The sequence below is a fragment of the Camellia sinensis genome, chromosome 12, assembly GCF_055761805.1.
Source record: "Camellia sinensis isolate YWXY chromosome 12, ASM5576180v1, whole genome shotgun sequence".
NCBI classification, from domain to species: Eukaryota; Viridiplantae; Streptophyta; class Magnoliopsida; order Ericales; family Theaceae; genus Camellia; species Camellia sinensis.
The window spans coordinates 24750130-24772500 of record NC_138972.1 but is presented as its reverse complement, the minus strand read 5'-3'; positions in this window follow the sequence as shown (position 1 = coordinate 24772500).

Sequence of the window (22371 nt, the reverse complement as noted above, 5' to 3'; positions counted from 1 at the left end):
CCATCTAGGCCGAGGTGCGCGTTGCCTAGGCCGAGATGTGCACCATCTGGCCCGAGATGTTAATGTCTAGGTGTTCTAAATCCTTGATCTTTGCTTGAGTGATTTTGTTCCTGGGATGGTATGACCTAGACCGAGGTGTGGCGCACCTAGGCCAGGGTGTGGCACAGTTTAGTCAAGTGTTGTCCTCCCACGCCGATGTCCTTGCCTCTTGATTGCCGGAGTCTTGCTGTTAGCTGATGTCGTTACTTGTCGGTGTGTTCGTGCCACCTAGCTTGCTGAGTACGCTTTGTCTTGGTCTTGTCTTGTCAAGTCAGTCACTTTTTGAGTTGAGCGAATCAGCCGATGCCACGTGTCCCGACAGAGGGTTTAAGTCAGTGTTTGTCGTGTGAGGCATTTCATTTTGTTATCAATCTTGCCTTTTTAGAGAGAGAAGCTCTAGTTAGAAGGAGGAGGAGTTTTAGCCAGAGAAGGAGGCTTCCAAGCTTGATCGTTGGAACTTGAACCGTTAGATTCGAGTTTTGAGGACTTGGACTTGCCTTGATCCCGACGTTTGAAGAACTATGTGAGTGGTATTTTTAATAAAGTTATGTTCTTAAGGTTTTGATAAAGCTTTGCCTTGTTTTGATAAAAGTATTTGCTAAGCATTAATGATATCCCTATTTTATGTATCAAGTATAAGCTTCGTTTTGAATGGCAATGTATCAAGTAAGCTTTGTTTTAACGATATTCTCGGAAAGTCCCTTGTGCTGGAGGACTCTAAACTTGAGCAGCACCCAAGTGTTAAAGGGCTACGGGCTCTTGTAACAAAGTCCCTTGTGCTGGAGGACACTAAACTTGAGCAGCACCCAAGTGTTAAAGGGCTACAGGCTCTTGTAACATAGGTCCCTTGTCCTGGAGGACTCTAAACATGAGCTGCACCCAAGTGTTAAAGGGCTACGAGCTCTTGTAACATAGGTCCCTTGTGCTGGAGGATTCTAAACTTTCGCAGCACATCTTTTCTTGAAAGTCCCTTGTGCTAGAGGACTCTAAACTTTCGTAGCACCCTTGTTTGACATGTCTATCTTGCTTGGTCTTGCTTTGCCACGGACGGTCTACCGCGTGGATCTGTTTGCCGAAATGTTATCTTTGTAATATGTGATACTAGTACGTATCCCCTGAAACTGTGAAGATTTGTTAGATGGACGAGGTCCATTCCTCCTTATATATATATATATAGAGTTTTGTCTTGTGTTGTTTTGAAAGGATTTCAGCTATTATTTATTTTTTTTTTGGGTGAATAAGACATAAATAAAACAGCAAAATATACAAAGATACAAGGGACATGCCCCAGGACCTACAGAGCTATACAAAGAGGGCAAAAACCACGAAGAACAAGACAAAAGGAACCATACACACAATGTTCAAAACCTATCTCGAAGAGAAATAGAAGATGAACACAAGCGAAGGAGCTAAAGAAGTACAAAACAAACTGGAACAGCCATACATCAACAAAAAGAGGCTGCTAAAATTCAAAGCAGTCAACAAAGACAGTAAATCCGCAGAACAGACCGAAAGGGTATCAGCCAAAGGCCTAGGATGTGCAGAGAAATTATCTGCTGTATGTACCCACCATCTAAAAATATGGTAAACCCAACTATATTCTCTAGTACATCCCACTAGAGTAGGCCAAACTGAGTATGTTTTAAATAGCTACAAACAGTAAATTAAAGACAGCTTCTGAACATTCAGCAATTTTGGAAGGCGCATATAGCAGCCATACCCATTGATTTGGAGTTTCCCACGACAGCTTTTAGATGACCCGAGAGTTTCCACTGCAGCTTTAAATGACAAATCCCGAAATTGCACAGATTGAGTATTCGAGTTAACCAAGGTAGAACGACCCATAGATTTGGAGGTTCCCACGACAGCTTTAGATAACAGGCCCCGAGATTTTCCATTGCAATTTGCGTATGCAGGTTAAACATAATAGAATGACCTGCCAATGAGTAACAGAAGATAGAAACCATGTGAATTAAGTAACCAAGTCAGAAAGTAGATTCAGCTATTATTCATGCAAACCCTATTATTATTTATGCCATTCACTGGGTATCCAAGCTCACCCTCTCTATATATATGTAGGTGATGAACAAGAAGGCGGTGACGCCTAGATGTGATTTCAGGAGCTCGTTTTTAGGGTCTTATTTATGTCGGCTTAACCTGCACCTAAGCTAGCAGTCTTGAAAATCATGCTTCTCGACTTGTAATATTTGTATTTTGAACACGTCGGCTGAGAAGCCTTTTGATCAAGATGTATGTTTTTGTGTGATTGTTATGTCGGCAAAGAAGATGTCGACAACCTGGCGAACTGTGTACTTAAATCTGTAATTTGTACAATTTGTTTATGTCGGCTTGTGGAGCCCTTTGCTAATACGAAAAATGTAACTTGCACTTTGCTTGTTTGTTATTAAGTTATAACCCATATGTGAGTGGTTACTATCTCATGTGACTTATACACTGCTCTTATGGACCACTTGTATTTTAGATTATTGCTTCCGCACTTGTGAGCCCCACATATTTATACTCTGATTGTGAGTCAATTTCGAAAGCTGGCCTTCGGTAATCTCGGATTACTGGCCATCACGGCACCAAACTACTAGGGGCGGTTTGGGGTCGTGACAGAATGGTATCAGAGCACAAGTTCCTTGGTATACGTTATTCACACACTTTGAGTCCTAAAGAGCATAGGATTTCCCCTTAGAAGGAAGTTAGAATTGCATCATATTGCTTGATATGTGAACAAGGTGTGCATTGTCTAGGCATGCTTAACTGTTACTTGCCTATGTGATTACTTGCTCATTTTGTTTTAAAGCCACATTTTGCTTACTCATAGCATCATGAGGAGAGGAAGAACTCCAGTTGGCCGAGATCGGTCGGAGGACAGAATAGACAGGCTGGAAAGGCTGGTTGAAGGTTTGGCCCGCGAATTAAGGCAGACAAGACAGCAGTACGCTAGTGCTACATCGACTCAGGTCGAGCAGACGAACGGCCAGAATGCAGTTCCACCTCCACCCCCTCCAGTACCTCAAGTGCCCCCACAGTCAGCTTTATATGGGGACGGCATGATAGCTCTGATTAGAGAGTTTAAGAAAATGAAACCGCCGAGATTTCAAGGGGGCATAGAGCCGATGAAAGCCGAAGCCTGGGTTTTGGAGATGGAAAAGCTGTTCGAGATCTTTCCCAGCACTAACACCCAGAAGGTGACGTTAGCAGCTTCTGCACTAGATGACGACGCCCGCAGATGGTGGATGATGGTTCGAGAAAGCAATTCAGACTTGACCTGGACCCGATTTTTAGAATTGTTCTACACCAAGCATTTTCCCTTAAGTGTTCGGAATCGCAAGGCTACCGAATTTCAGACTCTTACACAAGGCAATAGAACAGTAGCTGAATATGACCGTGTCTTTACAGAGTTGGCAAGGTACGCACCCCAAATGGTCAATGATGAATATATGAAGGCTAGGAAGTTCGAAAGTGGGCTCCGTGGACCGATACAAGATCGGGTTAACATGCTCAACATGCCGACTTATGCCAGAGTGTTGGACAAAGCCATTCTGGCCGAAGCTAACTTGAACAGATACCAGGGTTCAGGAGAGAGCTAGAGGAAGAGGCAGAGCTATGACAATCGCCGTGCACAGTTTAGTACCAAGAAGAAAGCGAACGTCGGCAGTTCAAGCAACCCAAGGCAAGAGAGTGGTACTAAGCCGATATGTTCCAGTTGTGGGAAGCCACATTTCAGGGTCTATCGTCGGGCGTCTGGGGCTTGTTACGAATGTGGTGAAGTAGGCCATTTTGTGAGGGACTGTCCAAAAGTGAAGGCTGGGGAAGGTAAGAAAGATGAGAATACTTCAGGCCCTGTGCAGAAAGGTAACGCTGGGAAGGGACCGATGAGACAGGGCAGAGTTTTTGCACTGGTACCAGGGGACACGCAAATTGCCGAGACAGTGGTGTCAGGTATGCTTTCAATTTGCTCTCAAAGTGCATATGTATTGATTGATTCGGGTTCTACGCATTCATTCATTTCTGCTAAGTTTGCCGAGAAGATTAATAGGAAACTAGAACCCCTTGATTACGCATTATCTGTATCCACTCTATCTGGGAGATCTATGAATGTTGCATCCATCTATCGAGCATGTGTTGTTGTGATTGGGAATGTTGAACTGTTAGCCGACTTAATGCCATTGGACATAATCCATTTTGATGTTATTTTGGGAATGGATTGGTTAGTGACGAATCGCGCATAAATTGTGTTTCAAAGAGTGTCACGTTAAAACCCCTAACCTAGCCGAGGTCACGTTTCAAGGAAAAGGGGTAGTGTCCCCACCATACTTAATTTCATCCATGAAAGCCTATAGATTGATCCAAAAGGGGTGTTGAGGTTATTTGTGTAGCATAATAAGTAATTTGAATGGAGGTATTGAGATAGTCGACGTCCCAGTAGTCAATGAATTCCCCGACATCTTTCCAAATGATTTGCCTGGTCACCTTGTTGATAGAGAGGTAGAGTTTACGGTTGACATCATGTCGGGGACCCAGCCCATCTCTAAAACACCCTATAGGATGGCCCCCGCCGAGCTTAAGGAATTGAAACTTCAACTACAGGAGTTGCTAGATAAAGGTTTTATTAGGCCGAGCACTTCACTCTGGGGAGCACCCGTCTTGTTTGTAAAGAAGAAGGATGGCACACTTCGTCTTTGTATTGATTACCGGGAACTGAATAAGGTAACCATTAAGAATAAGTACCCGTTGCCGAGGATAGACGATTTGTTTGACCAGTTGCAAGGAGCACGAGTCTTTTCCAAAATTGACCTTAGGTCAGGTTATCATTAGCTTAAGGTCAAAGCCGAGGATGTTGAGAAGACCGCTTTTTGGACAAGGTATGGCCACTACGAGTTTTTAGTAATGCCTTTTGGAGTGACCAATGCCCCTGCAGCATTTATGGATTTCATGAATAGAGTCTTTAAGCCATATCTAGATGAGTTTGTGGTTGTCTTCATCGATGACATATTGATCTACTCTAAGAGTAAAGCCGAACACGAGGAGCATTTGATGCTTACCTTGCAGACCTTGAGGGATCGGAAACTGTATGCTAAATTCAACAAGTGTGAGTTTTGGCTTTCCACTATTTCATTTTTGGGTCATGTAATTGATGAAGAGGGTATTTCGATCGATCCTAGTAAAATTGAAGCCGTGGTGAATTGGCCGAGGCCGACTAATGTGTCCGAGGTTCGTAGTTTTCTGGGATTGGCTAGTTATTACAGAAAATTCGTAAAAGATTTCTCAAGGATTGCAATTCCGTTGACGCAACTGACTAAGAAGGGAGTGGCTTACGATTGGACTAAGGATAGAGAAGCAGCCTTCCAGGAGTTGAAGACGAGGTTAGTCGCAGCACCAATCCTTGTACTACCATCAGGTAACGAAGGGTTCCATGTCTACAGTGATGCCTCGCATAAAGGTCTGGGTTGTGTATTAATGCAAAAAGATAGGCTTATAGAATACGCCTCTCGCCAATTGAAGCCACATGAAAAGAATTATCCCACCCATGATTTGGAATTAGCAGCCGTAGTGTTTGCTTTGAAGATTTGGCGCCATTATTTGTGTGGGACTTCTTGTCAGGTTTTCACAGATCATAAAAGCTTGAAGTACTTGTTCACTCAGAAGGAATTGAATATGAGGCAGAGAAGATGCCTTGAGTTGTTGAAAGATTATGATATGCAGATTCAATATCATCCAGGTAAAGCTAACACCGTGGCCGACGCTTTGAGCAGAAAGATGGTTGGAAATTTGGCATGTCTAACCGCAGTCTTAGTGGAGCCGACTATTATTGAGGAAGTAAAGACAAGACAGATGGAGGATGAATTCTTGAAGAAGGTAGCCGATGAGATTATCACAAAGCCGAGATCAGGGTACACCATAGAAAATCAAGTGCCCAAGTTTGAAGGAAGATTGTGTGTAGCCGACATCCCAGATTTAAAAAGGAAAATTTTGCAGGAAGCTCATGGTTCTAAGTTTGCTGTTCACCCCGGAAACACCAAGATGTATCAGGATGTGAAGTAGACGTTTTGGTGGCCGAACATGAAGGGAGAGATAGCCGAGTTCATGTCACAGTGCCTGTATTGTCAACAAGTGAAAGCAGAACATCAAAGGCCAACAGGACTTCTTCAACCTTTGCCAATTCCTGAGTGGAAATGGGAGCACATCTCCATGGACTTTGTGGTTGGGTTGCCGAAGACACAAAAGGGTATGGATTTGATTTGGGTTATCGTGGATAGACTAACTAAGTCAGCGCACTTCTTGCCGGTTAAGACCACCTTCAACGCCGATAAGCTTGCTCTATTGTATGTGAATGAGATTGTTAGACTTCATGGAGTGCCGATGTCAATTGTGTCAGACCGAGATCCGAAGTTGGTTTCCAGATTTTGACAGAGCCTACAAAGAGCTTTCAGAGCCGAGTTGCGGTTTAGCACAGCTTTCCATCCCCAAACTGATGGACAAACAGAGAGGACGATTCAGACACTTGAAGATATGCTCAGACTATGTGTATTGGACCTCCAAGGAAGTTGGGGAGCACATTTGCCTTTGGTGGAATTTACCTACAACAACAGCTATCAAGCTAGCATTGGCATGGCACCGTATGAGGCGCTGTACGGCAGAAAGTGCAGGTCACAGATATGTTGGACCGAGACGGGAGACAAAGCTCTGCTTGGTCCCGAGTTAATTCAAGTAACAACTGAGAAGATTAAGCTCATTCAGCAAAGGATCAAAACCGCTCAAAGTCGATAGAAAAGTTATGCTGACCAAAGAAGAAGGGAGTTAGAATTTGAAGTCGGGGACCACGTGTTCCTAAAGATTTCGCCGATGAAAGGAGTTACAAGATTTGGGAGGAAGGGTAAGTTAGCACCCCGTTACATCGGACCTTTTGAAATTCTTGAGAAGATTAACCTCGCAGCCTATAGACTTGCTTTGCCGCCAGGATTGAGCCAAGTCCATAATGTATTTCATGTTTCGATGCTGAGGAAATATATTCGAGATCCGCTACATGTGATTGACTATTTCAGAATTGTAATTAATGAAGATTTAGGCTACGATGAGAAGCCGATACGGATTGTCGATAGGCAGGTGAGGCAATTGAGAAACAAGTCGATACCAATGGTGAAAGTTGAATGGAATGAGCATTACGGGGAGGCTGCTACATGGGAAATGGAAGAGGAAATGATAGTCCGACATCCAGAATTGTTTTTGGATCAAGGTAACTTAAGTTTGGGGACCAAACTTCTTTAAGGGGGGTAGGATGTAGCAACCCTCATTTTGACTTAGTCATACTTGCATACATTTATGTATGATCTTGTTTTGTTATGTGCATTTGCATATCTCGTCTTGTTTTGTTCGAGTGTTACTTGCATGATTTGTTCTCACCTGGTGTGTTGCCGAGGTCGTCTTAAGCCTAGGCACCTTCGAGACCTTTGCCACCTAGAACTATCTTAGAACCCCGTTGGTTGACCTCTATCTTCGCTCTGGCATATTGGCCGAGATGTCACCATCTAGGCCGAGGTGCGCGTTGCCTAGGCCAAGATGTGCACCATCTGGGCCGAGATGTTAATATCTAGGTGTTCTAAATCCTTGATCTTTGCTTGAGTGATTTTGTTCCTGGGATGGTATGACCTAGACCGAGGTGTGGCGCACCTAGGCCAGGGTGTGGCACAGTTTAGTCAAGTGTTGTCCTCCCACGCCGATGTCCTTGCCTCTTGATTGCCGCAGTCTTGCTGTTAGCCGATGTCGTTACTTGCCGGTGTGTTCGTGCCACCTAGCTTGCTAAGTATGCTTTGTCTTGGTCTTGTCTTGTCAAGTCAGTCACTTTTTGATTTGAGCGAATCAGCTGATGCCACGTGTCCCGACAGAGGGTTTAAGTCAGTGTTTGTCGTGTGAGGCATTTCATTTTGTTATCAATCTTGCCTTTTTAGAGAGAGAAGCTCTAGTTAGAAGGAGGAGGAGTTTGAGCTAGAGAAGGAGGCTTCCAAGCTTGATCGTTGGAACTTGAACCGTTAGATTCGAGTTTTGAGGACTTGGACTTGCCTTGACCCCGACGTTTGAAGAACTATGTGAGTGGTATTTTTAATAAAGTTATGTTCTTAAGGTTTTGATAAAGCTTTGCCTTGTTTTGATAAAAGTATTTGCTAAGCATGAATGATATCCCTATTTTATGTATCAAGTATAAGCTTCATTTTGAATGGCAATGTATCAAGTAAGCTTTGTTTTAACGATATTCTCGGAAAGTCCCTTATGCTGAAGGACTCTAAACTTGAGCAGCACCCAAGTGTTAAAGGGCTACGGGCTCTTGTAACAAAGTCCCTTGTGCTGGAGGACTCTAAACTTGAGCAGCACCCAAGTGTTAAAGGGCTACGGGCTCTTGTAACATAGGTCCCTTGTGCTGGAGGACTCTAAACTTGAGCAGCACCCAAGTGTTAAAGGGCTACGAGCTCTTGTAACATAGGTCCCTTGTGCAGGAGGACTCTAAACTTTCGCAGCACATCTTGTCTTGAAAGTCCCTTGTGCTAGAGGACTATAAACTTTCGTAGCACCCTTGTTTGAGATGTCTATCTTGCTTGGTCTTGTTTTGCCACGGACGGTCTACCGCGTGGATCTGTTTGCCGAAATGTTATCTTTGTAATATGTGATACTAGTACGTATCCCTTGAAACTGTGAAGATTTGTTAGATGGACGAGGTCCATTCCTCCTTATATATATATAGAGTTTTGTCTTGTATTGTTTTGAAAGGATTTCGGCTATTATTCATGCAAACCCCTTTATTATTTATGCCATTCACTGAGTATCCAAGCTCACCCTCTCTATATATATGTAGGTGATGAACAAGAAGGAGGTGACGCCTAGATGTGATTTCTGGAGCTCGTTTTTGGGGTCTTATTTATGTCGGCTTAACCTGCACCTAAGCTAGCAGTCTTGAAAATCATGCTTCTCGACTTGTAATATTTGTATTTTGAACACGTCGGCTGAGAAGCCTTTTGATAAAGATGTATGTTTTTGTGTGATTGTTATGTCGGCAAAGAAGATGTCGGCAACCTGGCGAACTGTGTACTTAAATCTGTAATTTGTACAATTTTTTTATGTCGGCTTGTGGAGCCCTTTGCTAATACGAAAAATGTAACTTGCACTTTGCTTGTTTGTTATTAAGTTATAACCCATATGTGAGTGGTTACTATCTCATGTGACTTATACACAGCTCTTATGGACCACTTGTATTTTAGATTATTGTTTCCGCACTTGTGAGCCCCACATATTTATACTCTGATTGTGAGTCTATTTCAAAAGCTGGCCTTCGGTAATCTCGGATTACTGGCCATCACGGCACCAAACTACTAGGGGTGGTTTGGGGTCGTGACAGCCTCGGCCAGCATGCCATGCCACGGCCTCGGCCAACATGCCATGCCACGACCTTGGTACGCATGCCTTGCGGCTGCCTTGGCCCAGCGTGCCTTGCCACGGCGTTGCCCAGCATGTCATGCCACCGCCACGACCAGCATGCCATGCCACCGCCCTGGCCAACCTGCCATGCCTTAGCCTTGGCCAACATGGCATGCCAACGCCTTAGCCTTGGCCAGCATGCCACGCCACGGCCTTGCCGAGCATGCCATGGCACTGCCTTGGCAAGCATACCGTGCCACTGCCCTGGCCAGAATGCCATGCCACAGTGTTGCCTAGAAGACCAAAAGGCTGACATGCCGTGCCACGGCCGTGGCTAGCATGCCAAGCCACGGCGTTGCCCGGCACGCCAAGGCGGGCAAGCCATGCCACGGCCTCAGCCCGCATGCCTTGCCACGGCATTGCCCAGTGTGCCATGCCTTAGCCTTGGCCAGCATGTCATGCCACGTCCAGCATGCCACTGCCTTAGCCAGCCTGCCGTGCCTTAGCATTGGCCAACATGCCATGCCAACGTCTTAGCCTTGGCCAACATGCCACGCAACGGCCATGCCAAGCATGCCGCTGCGTGCCATGCCATGCCATGCCCTCGGCCCGCACGGCATGCCAGAGCATTGCCCAGCATGCCAAGGGCGGAATGCCATGCCATGCCACGGCCACGGCCTCGGCCTGCATGCCTTGCCACGGCCTTGCCCCGCATGCCATGCCACAGCGTTGCCCAGCGTGCCATGCCTTAGCCTTGGCCAACATGCCATGCCACGGCCTCGGCCCGCATGGCATGTGATAGCGTTGCCCAGCATGCCTTGCCACGGCGTTGCACAACATGCCAAGGCCGGAATGGCACGCCACGGCGTCGGCCCGCATGGCATGCCACAGCTTTGCCCAGCTTGCCAAGCCCGGAATGCCTTGCCACGACCTCGCCCTGCATGCCATGCCACGGCCTCGGCTAGCATGCCATGCCACGGCTTCGGCCCGCATGCGTTGCCATGACGTAGCCCAGCATGCCGTGCCACAGCGTTGCCTAGCGTGCCATGCCACGGCCTCAGCTCGCATACCTCGGCCCCGGCCCGCATGCCTTGCCACGGCGTTGCCTAGCTTACCATGCCGCAACGTTGCTCAACGTGCCATGCCTCAGCCTTGGCCAACATGCCGTGCCACGGCCTCGGCCCGCATGGCATGCTACAGCGTTGCCCAGCAAGCCAAGGCTGGAATGTCGTGCCACGGCCTCGGCCCGCATGCCGTTCCACGGCGTTGCCTAGCGTGCCATGCCTTACCCTTGGCCAACATGCCATGCCATGGCCTCGGCCCACATGACTCGGCCCCCGCCCGCGTGCCTTGCCACGGCGTTGCCCAGCGTGCCATGCCACAGCGTTGCCCAGCGGGTCATGCCTTAGCTTTGACCAACATGCCATGCCATAGCCTCTGCCCGCATGCCATGCCATAGCGTTGCCCAGCATGCCAAGGCCGGAATGCAATGCCACGGCCTCGGCCCCCATGCCATGCCACGGCCAAGGCCAGAATGCCACACCACGGCCTCAGCCCGCATCCCATGCCACAGCGTTGCCCAACGTGCCATGCCTTAGCCACGTCCTCGGCCAGTACGCCACGCCACGATCTCGACCCGCATGCCTTGCCACGGCGTTGCCCAGCATGCCATGCGGCAGCGTTGCCCAGCTTGCCATGCCTTTGCCTTGGCCAACATGCCATGCCACGACATCAGCCCGCATGGCATGCCGCAGCGTTGCCCAGCATGCCAAGCCCGGAATGCCTTGCCATGGCCTCGCCCCGCATGCCATGCCACGGCCATGGCCAGCATGCCATGCCACGGCCTCGGCTTACATGCCTTGCCATCGCGTTGCCCAGCATGCCGTGCCACAGCGTTGCTCAGCGTGCCATGCCATGGCCTCGGCCCGCATGCCTTGCCACAGCGTAGCCTATCGTGCCGTGCCATAGCGTTGCCTACCGTGCCATGCCGCGGCGTCGGCCCGCATGCCTTGGTCCCGGCCCGCATGCGTTGCCACGGCGTTGCCCAGTATACCATGCCACAGCGTTGCTCAGCATGCAATGTCTCAGCCTTGGCCAACATGCCGTGCCACGGCCTCGGCCCGCATGGCATGCTACAATGTTGCCCAGCAAGCCAAGGCCGGAATGCCGTACCACAGCTTCGGCCTGCATGTCGTGCCACGGCGCTGCCCAGTGTGCCATGCCTTACCCTTGGCCAACATGCCATGCCATGGCCTCGGCCCACATGACTCAGCCCCGACCCGCGTGCCTTGCCACGACGTTGCCCAGCGTTCCATGCCACAACGTTGCCCAACGGGCCATGCCTTAGCCTTGGCCAACATGCCATGCCACAGCCTCGGCCGGCATGCCATGCCACAGCGTTGCCCAGCATGCCTAGGCCGGATTGCCATGCCACGGCCTCGGCCCGCATCCATGCCACGGCCAAGGCCGGAATGCCACGCCACGGCCTCAGCCCTCATGCCTTGCCACAGCGTTGCCCAGCGTGCCATGCCTTAGCCACGGCCTCGGCCAGCACGCCACGCCACAGCCTCGGCCTGCATGCCTTGCCACGGCGTTGCCCAACATGCCATACGACAGCGTTGCCCAGCTTGCCATGCCTTAGCCTTGGCCAACATGCCATGCCACGACATCAGCCCGCATGGCATGCCGCAACGTAGCCCAGCATGCCAAGCCTGGAATGCCTTGCCACGGCCTCGCCCCGCATGCCATGCCACGGCCTCGGCTTACATGCCTTGCCACGACGTTGCCCAGCGTGCCATGCCACGGCCTCGGCCCGCGTGCCTTGCCACAGCATAGCCCAGCATGCCGTGCCACAGCGTTGCCTAGCGTGCCATGCCATGGCGTCAGCCTGCATGCCTTGGTCCCGGCCCGCATGCCTTGCCACGGCGTTGCCTAGGATACCATGCCACAGCGTTGCTCAGCGTGCAATGTCTCAGCCTTGGCCAACATGCCGTGCCACGGCCTCGGCCCGCATGGCATGCTACAGCGTTGCCCAGCAAGCCAAGGCCGGAACGCCGTGGCACGACCTCGGCCCGCATGCCATGCCACGGCGCTGCCCAGTGTGCCATGTCTTACCCTTGGCCAACATGCCATGCCACGGCCTCGGGCCACATGACTCGGCCCCGACCCGCATGCCTTGCCACGGCGTTGCCCAGCGTGCCATGCCACAGCGTTGCCCAGCGGGCCATGCCTTAGCCTTGGCCAACATGCCATGCCACAGCCTCGGCCCGCATGCCATGCCACAGTGTTGCCCAGCATGCCTAGGCCGGATTGCCATGCCATGGCCTCGTCCCGCATCCATGCCACGGCCAAGGCCGGAATGCCACGCCACGGCCTCAGCCCTCATGCCTTGCCACAGCGTTGCCCAGCGTGCCATGCCTTAGCCACGGCCTCGGCCAGCACGCCACGCCACGGCCTCGGCCTGCATGCCTTGCCATGGCATTGCCCAGCATGCAATGCGACAACGTTGCCCAGCTTGCCATGCCTTAGCCTTGGCCAACATGCCATGCCACGACATCGGCCCGCATGGCATGCTGCAGCGTTGCCCAGCATGCCAAGCCCGGAATGCCTTGCCACGGCCTCGCCCCGCATGCCATGCCACGACCTTGGCCAGCACTCCATGCCACGGCCTCGGCTTGCATGCCTTGCCATGGCGTTGCCCAACATGCCATGCCATAGCGTTGCCCAGCGTGCCATGCCACGGCCTCGGCCAGCATGCCTCAGCCCCGGCCCGCATGCCTTGCCACGGGGTTGCCCAGCATGCCATGCCACGGGGTTCCTCAACGTGCCATGCCTCAGCCTTGGTCAACATGCCGTGCCACAACCTCGGCCCGCATGGCATGATACAACGTTGCCTAGCATGCCAAGGACGGAATGTCGTGCCAAGGACGGAATGTCGTGCCACGGCCTCGGTCTGCATGCCGTGCCACGGCGTTGCCCAACGTGCCATGCCTTAGCCTTGGCCAACATGCCATGCCATGGCCTCAGCCAGCATGGCATGCTATAGCGTTGCCTGGAATGCCAAGGCCGGAATGCCATGCCACAGCCTTGGCCCGCATGCCATGCCACAACGTTGCCCAGCATGCCAAGGCCGGAATACCACGGCACGGCCTCAGCCCGCATTCCCTGCCACAGCCTCGGCCAGCATGCCATGCCACGGCTTCAGCCCGCATGCCTTGCCACGGCGTTTGCCCAGCACGCCATGCCACAACGTTGCCCAGCGTGCCGTGCCTTAGCCTTGGCCAACATGCCATGCCACGGCCTCGGCCTGCATGGCATGCTGCAGCGTTGCCCAGCATGCCAAGGCTAGAATGCCATGCCACGGCCTCGGTCCGCTTGCCATGCCCCGGCCTCGGCCCGCATGCCATGCCATGGCCTTGGCCCGCATGCCTTGCCACGGCATTGCCCAGCGTGCCATTCCTTAGCCTTGCCCAGCATGCCATGCCTCAGTGTTGCCTAGCGTGCCATGCCTTAGCCTTAGCCTTAGCCAACATGCCATGCCACTGCCTTGGGCAGCCTGCCATGCCACACCGTTGCCCTGCATGCCATGCCACGGCTGTGGCCGGCATGGCAAGCCACGGCGTTGCTCAGCATGCCAAGGCAGAAGTGCCATGCCACAGTCTTGGCCCGCATGCCTTGCGGCCGCCTTGGCCAGCATGCCATGCCACAGTGTTGCCCAGCGAGCCATGCCTTGGCCTTGGCCAACATGCCACGGGGATTGCCCTACCCAGCATGTCATGCCACCGCCACGGCTAGCATGCCAGGCCACTGCGTTGCCCATCATGCCACGGTCGCGGCCGGCATGGCAAAGCCACGGCGTTGCCCAGCATGCCAAGGCGGGCATGCCATGCCACGGCCTCGGCCAGCATGCCATGCAATGGCCTCAGCCCGTATGCCTTGCCACGACATTGCCAAGCATGCCATGGCGCCGTCTTGGTCAGCATGCCATGCCAAAGCACCGCCTTGTCCAGCACGCCATGCCACAGCAGCATGCCGAGGCCGGCATGCCAAGCGACGACGTTGCCCTACATGCCATGCCACGGCCTTGGCCCTGGCACGTCCTTGGCCCGCATGCCGTGGCACCGCCTCGACCGGCATGCCCTGCCATGGCCTCGGCCGGCATGCCATCCTAAGGCGTTTCCCAGCATGCCACTGCCTTGCCACGCATGCCGTGCCAAGGCCAATGCCTTGCGCTAGCATGCCATGCCAAGGCCTTGGCCAGCAGCATGGCATGCCACAGGCTGGGCGAGCATGCCACGCCACGGCCTTGGCTAGCTGCTTGGCATGCCACGGCCTCGGCGAGCATGCCATGCCAAAACCAAGGCCAAGGCAGCGTGCAAGGCCGTGGGCAAGGGCAAGTCCCTATGCAAGGCCGTGACCAAGGCGAAGGCCGCGGGCAAAGGCCAAGGCCAAGGCCATGGCATGTCACCGCCTTGATCGCCCTTTTTGAACATGATGCTTTTATATTCTTACCCAAACCGTGCCACACAATTAAAAATGCACTACAATTAATTTTAAAAGTCATTCCCTATTTTTTTGCATTTTTTCTCGAGTTTTTCGAATTTTTTAAGCCTTTATTTGTCCAAAAAATCAAAATAAAATAAAAAAAATTAAAAAAATTATTTAATAATTTCTATAATTACTAGTGCCTCATCCTTTAATTATTGGAATTTTTCCATAATTTTTTGACTATTTTTATTAATTTTTATTATTTTTGAAGTATTAAAATCGAACTAAAATAAAAATATATATATTTCCGATGGCGAAAAAAAAAATTTAATTTTTTTTATGGTGTATTAAATTATTTCCTACAACTTTCATGATGAAAGTTTTGGCAAAAAACCATTACTTTTTAAAAAAAACCCAATTATGACTCCTCAAGCGTGGTTGATGTTTCCTCCTGCCAGATTAAAAAGGGCTTAACGCTTAACAAGCTACTATAAAGGGGGGCACCTCCCTTCCATGCCAGGCCACGCCAGGTATGCCCCAAGGCCGCAGCCTTGGGTGTGATCTGATTGCGGCCAGGTCGAGGCTCAGGTGCGGCTCGGCCGAGGCCATGCCGCGGCCTTGCGTGCGGCCTTAGGCAGCCAGGACATTAGCTTAGCCGCGGCCTTGGGCGGCCTGAGCCGCTGTGCGGGAAGCATGGCATGGCATGGCAAGCGCGCAGTGTGGGCGGCCTGGCATACGCGCAGCGTGGGCAGCCTGGCATGCACGCGGCTGGGGCAGCCTGTCACGGCATACGTGCTGTGTCTGCGGCCTTGCATGCGTGCGGCGTGGGCAGCATGGCATGGCATGCGTGCGGCGTGGGCAGCAAGGCATGGCATGCGCATGGCGTGGGCAGCCTGGCATGCGCGCGGCTGGGGTAGCCTGGCCTGGCACGTGCGCGGCGTGGGCGGTATGGCATGCGCGCGCCGTCGGCAACCTAGCCTAGCATGCCAGCGGTATGGGCAGCAATGCATGGCATGCGCGCGGCGTGGGCGGACTGGCATGCGCGCGGCGTGGGCGGACTGGCATGCGCACGACCAGGGAGCCTGGCCTAGCATGCAGGTCGCGTGGGCAGCATGGCATGCGCGGCGTCGGCAGCCTAGCCTGGCATGCCAGCGGCGTCGGCAACGCGGCTTGTCCCAATACCACGCGCGCGATCTTTTCACCGTGGTGCCTGTGTTGCGAGCATGTTCACGCACGCCATTGCACGCCTTCACACACACCGCACGTCTAACGATAAGAGCCGCAGCCAAGCCAAAGCCAGCAGCATGCCATGCCAAGCCAGGCCAGCAGCTTGCCATGCCAAGCCAGGCCAGCAGCTTGCCATGCCATGCCCAGACCAAGGAAGCCTAGCCAAAGCTAGCAGCATGCCATGCCAAGGCCAAGGCCAGTAGCGTGCCATGCCAAGGCCAAGGCCAGTAGCGTGCCATGCCAAGGCCGAGGCAGCCCAGCCAAAGCGAGCAGCATGCCATGCCAAGCCAAGGCCAGCAGCATGCCATGCCATGCCTAGGCCAAGGCAGCCTAGCCAAAGCCAGCAGCATGCCAGGCCAAGGCTAAGGCTAGCAGCATGCCACGCTAAGGCCAAGGCAGCCCAGCCAAAGCTAGCAGCACGCCATGCCAAGCCAAGGCCAGCAGCTTGCCACGCGACGCCTAGGCCATGGCTACCTAGCCAAGGACAGCAGCATGCAATGCCAAGGCCAAGGCAGCCTAGCCAAAGCCAGCAGCATGCCATGCCAAGGCCAAGACCAGCAGGATGCCATGCCATGCCAAGGCCAAGGCAGCCCAGCCAAAGCCAGCAGCATGACATGCCTAGGCCATGGCAGCCTAGCCAAAGCCAGTTGCATGCCATGCCAAGGCCCAGGCCAGCAGCATGCCATGCCAAGGCCCAGGCCAGCAGCATGCCATGCCAAGGCCAAGGCAGCCTTGCCAAAGCCAGCAGTATGCCATGCCAAGGCAAGGCCCGCAGCTTGCCATGCCATGGCTAGGCCAAGGCAACCTAGCCAAAGCCAGCAGCATGCCATGCCAAGCCAAGACGGCCAGCTGGCCATGCCATGCCTAGGCCAAGGCAGCCTAGCCAAAGCCAGCTGCATGCCATGACAAGGCCAAGGCCAGCAGCATGCCATGCCAATGCCGAGGTAGCCCAGCCAAAGCCAGCAGCATGCCATGCCAAGCCAAGGCCAGCAGCTTGCCACGCCATGCCTAGGCCAACGCAGCTTTGCCAAAGGCAGCAACATGCCATGCCAAGGCCAAGGCAGCCTAGCCAAAGCAAGCAGCATGGCATGCAAAGCCAAGGCCAGCCGCTTGCCATGCGATGCCTAGGCCAAGGCAGCCTAGCCAAAGCCAGCAGAATGCCATACCAAGACCAAGGCCAGCCGCATGCCATGCCAAGGCCAAGGTAGCCCAGCCAAAGCCAGCAGCATGGCATGCCAAGCCGAGGCTAGCAGCTTGCCATGCCATGCCTAGGCCCAAGCAGCCTAGCCAAAGCCAGCGGCATGCCATGCCAGGGCCAAAGCCAGCAGCATGCCACGCCAAGGCCAAGGCAGCCCAGCCAAAGCCAGCAGCATGCCATGCCATGCCAAGTCCAGCAGCTCGCCATGCGATGCCTAGGCCAGGGCAGCCTAGCCCAAGCCAGCATCAGGCCATGCCAAGGCCAAGGCCAACAGCATGCCATGCCAAGGCCACGACAGCCCAGCCAAAGACAGCAGCATGCCATGCCAAGCCAAGGCCCGCAACTTGCAATGCCATGCCTTGGCCAAGGCAGCCTAGCCAAAGCCAGCAGCTTGCGATGCCGTGCCTTAGCCAAGGCAGCCTAGCCAATGCCAGCAGCATGCCACGCCAAGGCCGAGGCAGCCCAGCCAAAGGCAGCAGCATGCCATGCCATGTGAAGGCCAGCAACTTGCCACACCATGCCTTGACCAAGGCAGCCTAGCCAAAGCCAGCAGCATTCCATGCCAAGGCCAAAGCCAGCAGCATGCCATACCAAGGTCGAGGCAACCCAGCCAAAGCATGCCGCATGCCATGCCATGCCAAAGCCAGCCGCTTGCCACGCCACGCCTAGGCCAAGGCAGCTTAACCAAAGCCAGCAACATGCCCTGCTAAGGCCAAGATCAGCAGCATGCCATGCTAAGGGCAAGGCAGCTCAGCCATAGGCAGCAGCATGGCATGCCAAGCCAAGTCCAGCAGCATAACATGCCATGCCTAGGCCACGGCAGCCTAGGCAAAGCCAGCAGCACGCCATACCAAGGCCATGGCCAGCAGCATGACATGCCAAGGCCAAGGTAGCCCAGCCAAAGCCAGCAGCAAGGCATACCAAGTCAAGTCCAGCAGCTTGCCACGCCATGCCTAGGCCAAGGCAGCCTAGTCAAAGCCCGTAGAATGCCATGACAAGCCAAGGCCGGCAGCTTGCCCTGCCATGCCTTGGCCAAGGTAGCCTAGCCAAAGCCAGCAGCATGCCATGACAAGGCCAAGGCCAGCAGATTGCCATGTCAAGGCCGATGCAGCCCAGCTAAAGCCAGCAGCATGGCATGCCAAGCCAAAGCCAGCAGCACGCCACGCCAAGCCAAGCCAATGCCTGCTGCTTGCCACGCCATGCCTAAGCCAAGGCAACTTAGCCAAAGCCAGCAGCATGCCATGCCAAGGCCAAGGCAGCCTAGCCAAAGCCAGCAGCATGGAATGCAAAGCCAAGGCCAGCAGCTTGCCATGCCATGCATAGGCCAAGGCAGCCTAACCAAAGCCAGCAACATGCCATACCAAGGCAAAAGCCAGTAGCATGCCAAGCCAAGGCCGAGGCAGCCCATCCAAAGCCAGCAGCATGCCATGCCAAGGCAAGGCCAGCAGCTTGCCACGCTATGCCTAGGCCAAGGAAGCTTCGCCAAAACCACCAGCTTGCCATGCCAAGGCTAAGGCCAGCAGCATGCCTTGCCAAGGCCAAGGCAGCCCAACCAAACCCAGCAGCATGGCATGCCATGCCAAGGCCAGTAGCTTTCCATGCCATGCCTAGGCCAAGGCAGCCTAGCCAAAGCCAGCAGCATGCCATACCAAGGCCAAGGCCAGCAGCATGCCATGCCAAGGCCAATGCAGCCCTGCCAAATCCAGCAGCATGGCATGCCAAGCCAAGGCCAGCAGTTCGCCATGCCATGCCTTGGCCAAGGCAGCCTAGCCAAAGCCAGCAGCATGCCATGCTAAGGCCAAACCCAACAGCATACCATGCCAAGGCCAAGGCAGCCCAGCCAAAGATAGCAACATGCCATGCCAAGCCGAGGCCAGCAGCTTGCCATGCGATGCCTTGGCCAAGGCAGCCTAGCCAAAGCTAGCATCATGCCATGCCAAGGCCAAGGCCATCAGCATGACATGCCAAGGCCAAGGCAGCCCAGCCAAAGCCAGCAGCATGCCATGCCAAGCCAAGGCCAGCAGCTTGCCATGTGATGCCTAGACAATGGCAGCCTAGACAAAGCCAGCAGCATGCCATGCCAAGGCCAAGGCAGCTTAGCCAAAGCTAGCAGCTTGCCATGCCAAGGCCAAGGCCAGCAGCATGCCATGCCGAGGCCAAAGCAGCCCGGCCAAAGACAGTAGCACGCTATGCCAAGCCAAGGCCAGCAGCTTGCCACGCGATGCCTAGGCCAAGGCAGTCTAGCCAAGCCCAGCAGCATGCCATGCCAAGGGCAAGGCAGCCTAATCAAAGCCAGCAGCGTGCCATGCCAAGGCTAAGGCCAACAGCATGCCATGCCATGCCAAGGCCAAGGCAGCCCAGCCAAAGCCAGCAGCATGACATGCCTAGGCCACGGCAGCCTAGCCAAAGCCAACTGCATGCCACGCCAAGGCCAAGGCTGCCCAGCCAAAGCCAGCGGCATGCCATGCCAAGCCAAGGCCTGCAACTTGCCATGCCATGCCAAGCCAAGGCCTGCAACTTGCCATGCCATGCCTAGGCCAAGGTAACCTAGCCAAAGCCAGCAGCATCCCATGCCAAGCCAAGACGGCCAGCTTGCCATGCCATGCCTAGGCCAAGGCAGCCTAGCCAAAGCCAGCAGCATGCCACGACAAGGCCAAGGCCAGCAGCATGCCGTGCCAAGACTGAGGCAGCCCAGCCAAAGCCAGCAGCATGCCATGCCAAGCCAAGGCTAGCAGCTTGGCATGCCATGCCTAGGCCAAGGCAGCCTAGCCAAAGCCAGCAGCATGCCATGCCAAGGCCAAGGCTAGCAGCATGCCATGCCAAGGCTGAGGCAGCCCAGCCAAAGCCGGCAGCTTGCCCTGCGAAGCCAAGGCCAGCAGCCTGCCGTGCCATGCCTAGGCCAAGCCAGGCTAGCCAAAGGCAGCAACATTACATGCCAATGCCATGGCAAGCAGCATGCCACGCCAAGGCCGAGGCAGCCCAACCAAAGCCAGCAGCCTGCCATGCCAAGCCAAGGCCAGCAGCTTGCCACACCATGCCTAGACCAAGGCAGCTTAGCCAAAGCCAGCAGCATGCAATGCCAAGGCCAAGGCCAACAGCATGCCACGCCAAGGCCAAGGCAGCCTAGCCCAAGCCAGCAACATGGCATGCCAAGCCAAGGCCAGGAGCTTACCATGCCATGCCTAGGCCAAGGCAGCCTAGCCAAAACCAGCAGCATGCCATACCAAGGCCAACGCCAGCAGCATGCCATGCCAAGGCCAACATAGCCCTGCCAAAGCCAGCAGCATGGCAAGTTAAGCCAAGGCCAGCAGCTTGCCTTGCCATGCCTAGGCCAAGGCAGCCTGGCCAAAGCCAGCAGCATGCCATGCCTAGGCCAAGGCAGCCTGGCCAAAGCCAGCAGCATGCCATGCCAAGGCCAAGGAAGCCCAGCCAAAGCCAGCAGCTTACCTTGCCAAGCCAAGGCCAGCAGCTTGCCATGCGATGCCTAGACCATAGCAGCCTATACAAAGCCAGCAGCAAGCCATGCCAAGGCCAAGGCCAGCAGCATGCCACGCCAAGGCCAAGGCAGCTTAGCCAAAGCCAACAGCTTGCCATGCCAAGGCCAAGGCCGGCAGCATGCCATGCCAAGGCCAAGGCAGCCCGGCCAAAGCCAGCAGAACGCCATGCCAAGCCAAGGCCAACAGCTTGCCACGCGATGCCTAGGCCAAGGCAGTCTGGCCAAGGCCAGCAGCATGCCATGCCAAGGGCAAGGCAGCCTCGTCAAATCCAGCTGCATGCCATGCCAAGGCCAAGGCTAGCAGCATGCCATGCCATGCCAAGGCCAAGGAAGCCCAGCCAAAGGCAACTGCATGACATGCCTACGCCACGGCAGCCTAGCCAAAGCCAGCTGCATGCCATGCCAAGGCCAAGGCTGCCCAGCCAAAGCCAGCAGCATGCCATGCCAAGCCAAGGCATGCAGCTTGCCATGCCATGCCTAGGCCAAGGCAACCTAGCCAAAGCCAGCAGCATCCCATGCCAAGCCAAGACGGCCAGCTTGCCATGCCATGCCTAGGCCAAGGCAACCTAGCGAAAGCCAGCAGCACGCCACGACACGACCATGGCCAGCAGCATGCCAAGCCAAGGCTGAGGCAGCCCAGCCAAAGCCAGTAGCTTGCCATGCCAAGCCAAGGCCAGCAGCTTGGCACGCCATGCCAAGGCCAAGGCAGCCTAGCCAAAGCCGGCAGCATGCCAGGCCAAGGCCAAGGCCAGCAGCGTGCCATGCCAAGGCCGAGGCAGCCCAACCAAAGCCAGCTGCTTGCCGTGCCAAGCCAAGGCCAGCAGCTTACCGTGCCATGCCTAGGCCATGGCAGGCTAGCCAAAGCCAGCACCATTCCATGCCAAGGCCAAGGCAAGCAGCATGGCAGGCCAAGGCTGAGGCAGCCCAGCAAAAGCCAGCAGCATGCCACGCCAAGCCAAGGCCAGCAGCTTGCCACGGCATGCCTAGACCAAGGCAACTTAGCCAAAGCCAGCAGCATGCCTTGCCAAGGCCAAGGCCAGCAGCATGCCACGCCAAGGCCAAGGCAGCCTAGCCAAAGCCAGCAGCATGGCATGCCATGCCAAGGCCAGGAGCTTACCATACCATGCCTAGGCCAAGGCAGCCTAGCCAAAACCAGCAGCAAGCCATACCAAGGCCATTGCCAGCCGCATGCCACGCCAAGGCCAAGGTAGCCCAGCCAAAGCCAGCAGCATGGGAAGCCACGCCAAGGCCAGCATCTTTCCATGCCATGCCTAGGCCAAGGCTACCTGGGCAAAGCCAGCAGCATGCCATGCCAAGGCGAAGGCAGCCTTGCCAAAGCCAGCAGGTTGCCATGCCAAGGCCACGGCCAGTAGCATGCCATGCCATGCCATGCCAAGGCCAAGGTAGCGCAGCCAAAGCCAGCAGCGTGACATGCCTAGGCAACGGTAGCCAAGCCAAAGCCAGCAGCATGCCATGCCAAGGCCAAGGCCACCCAGCCAAAGCCAGC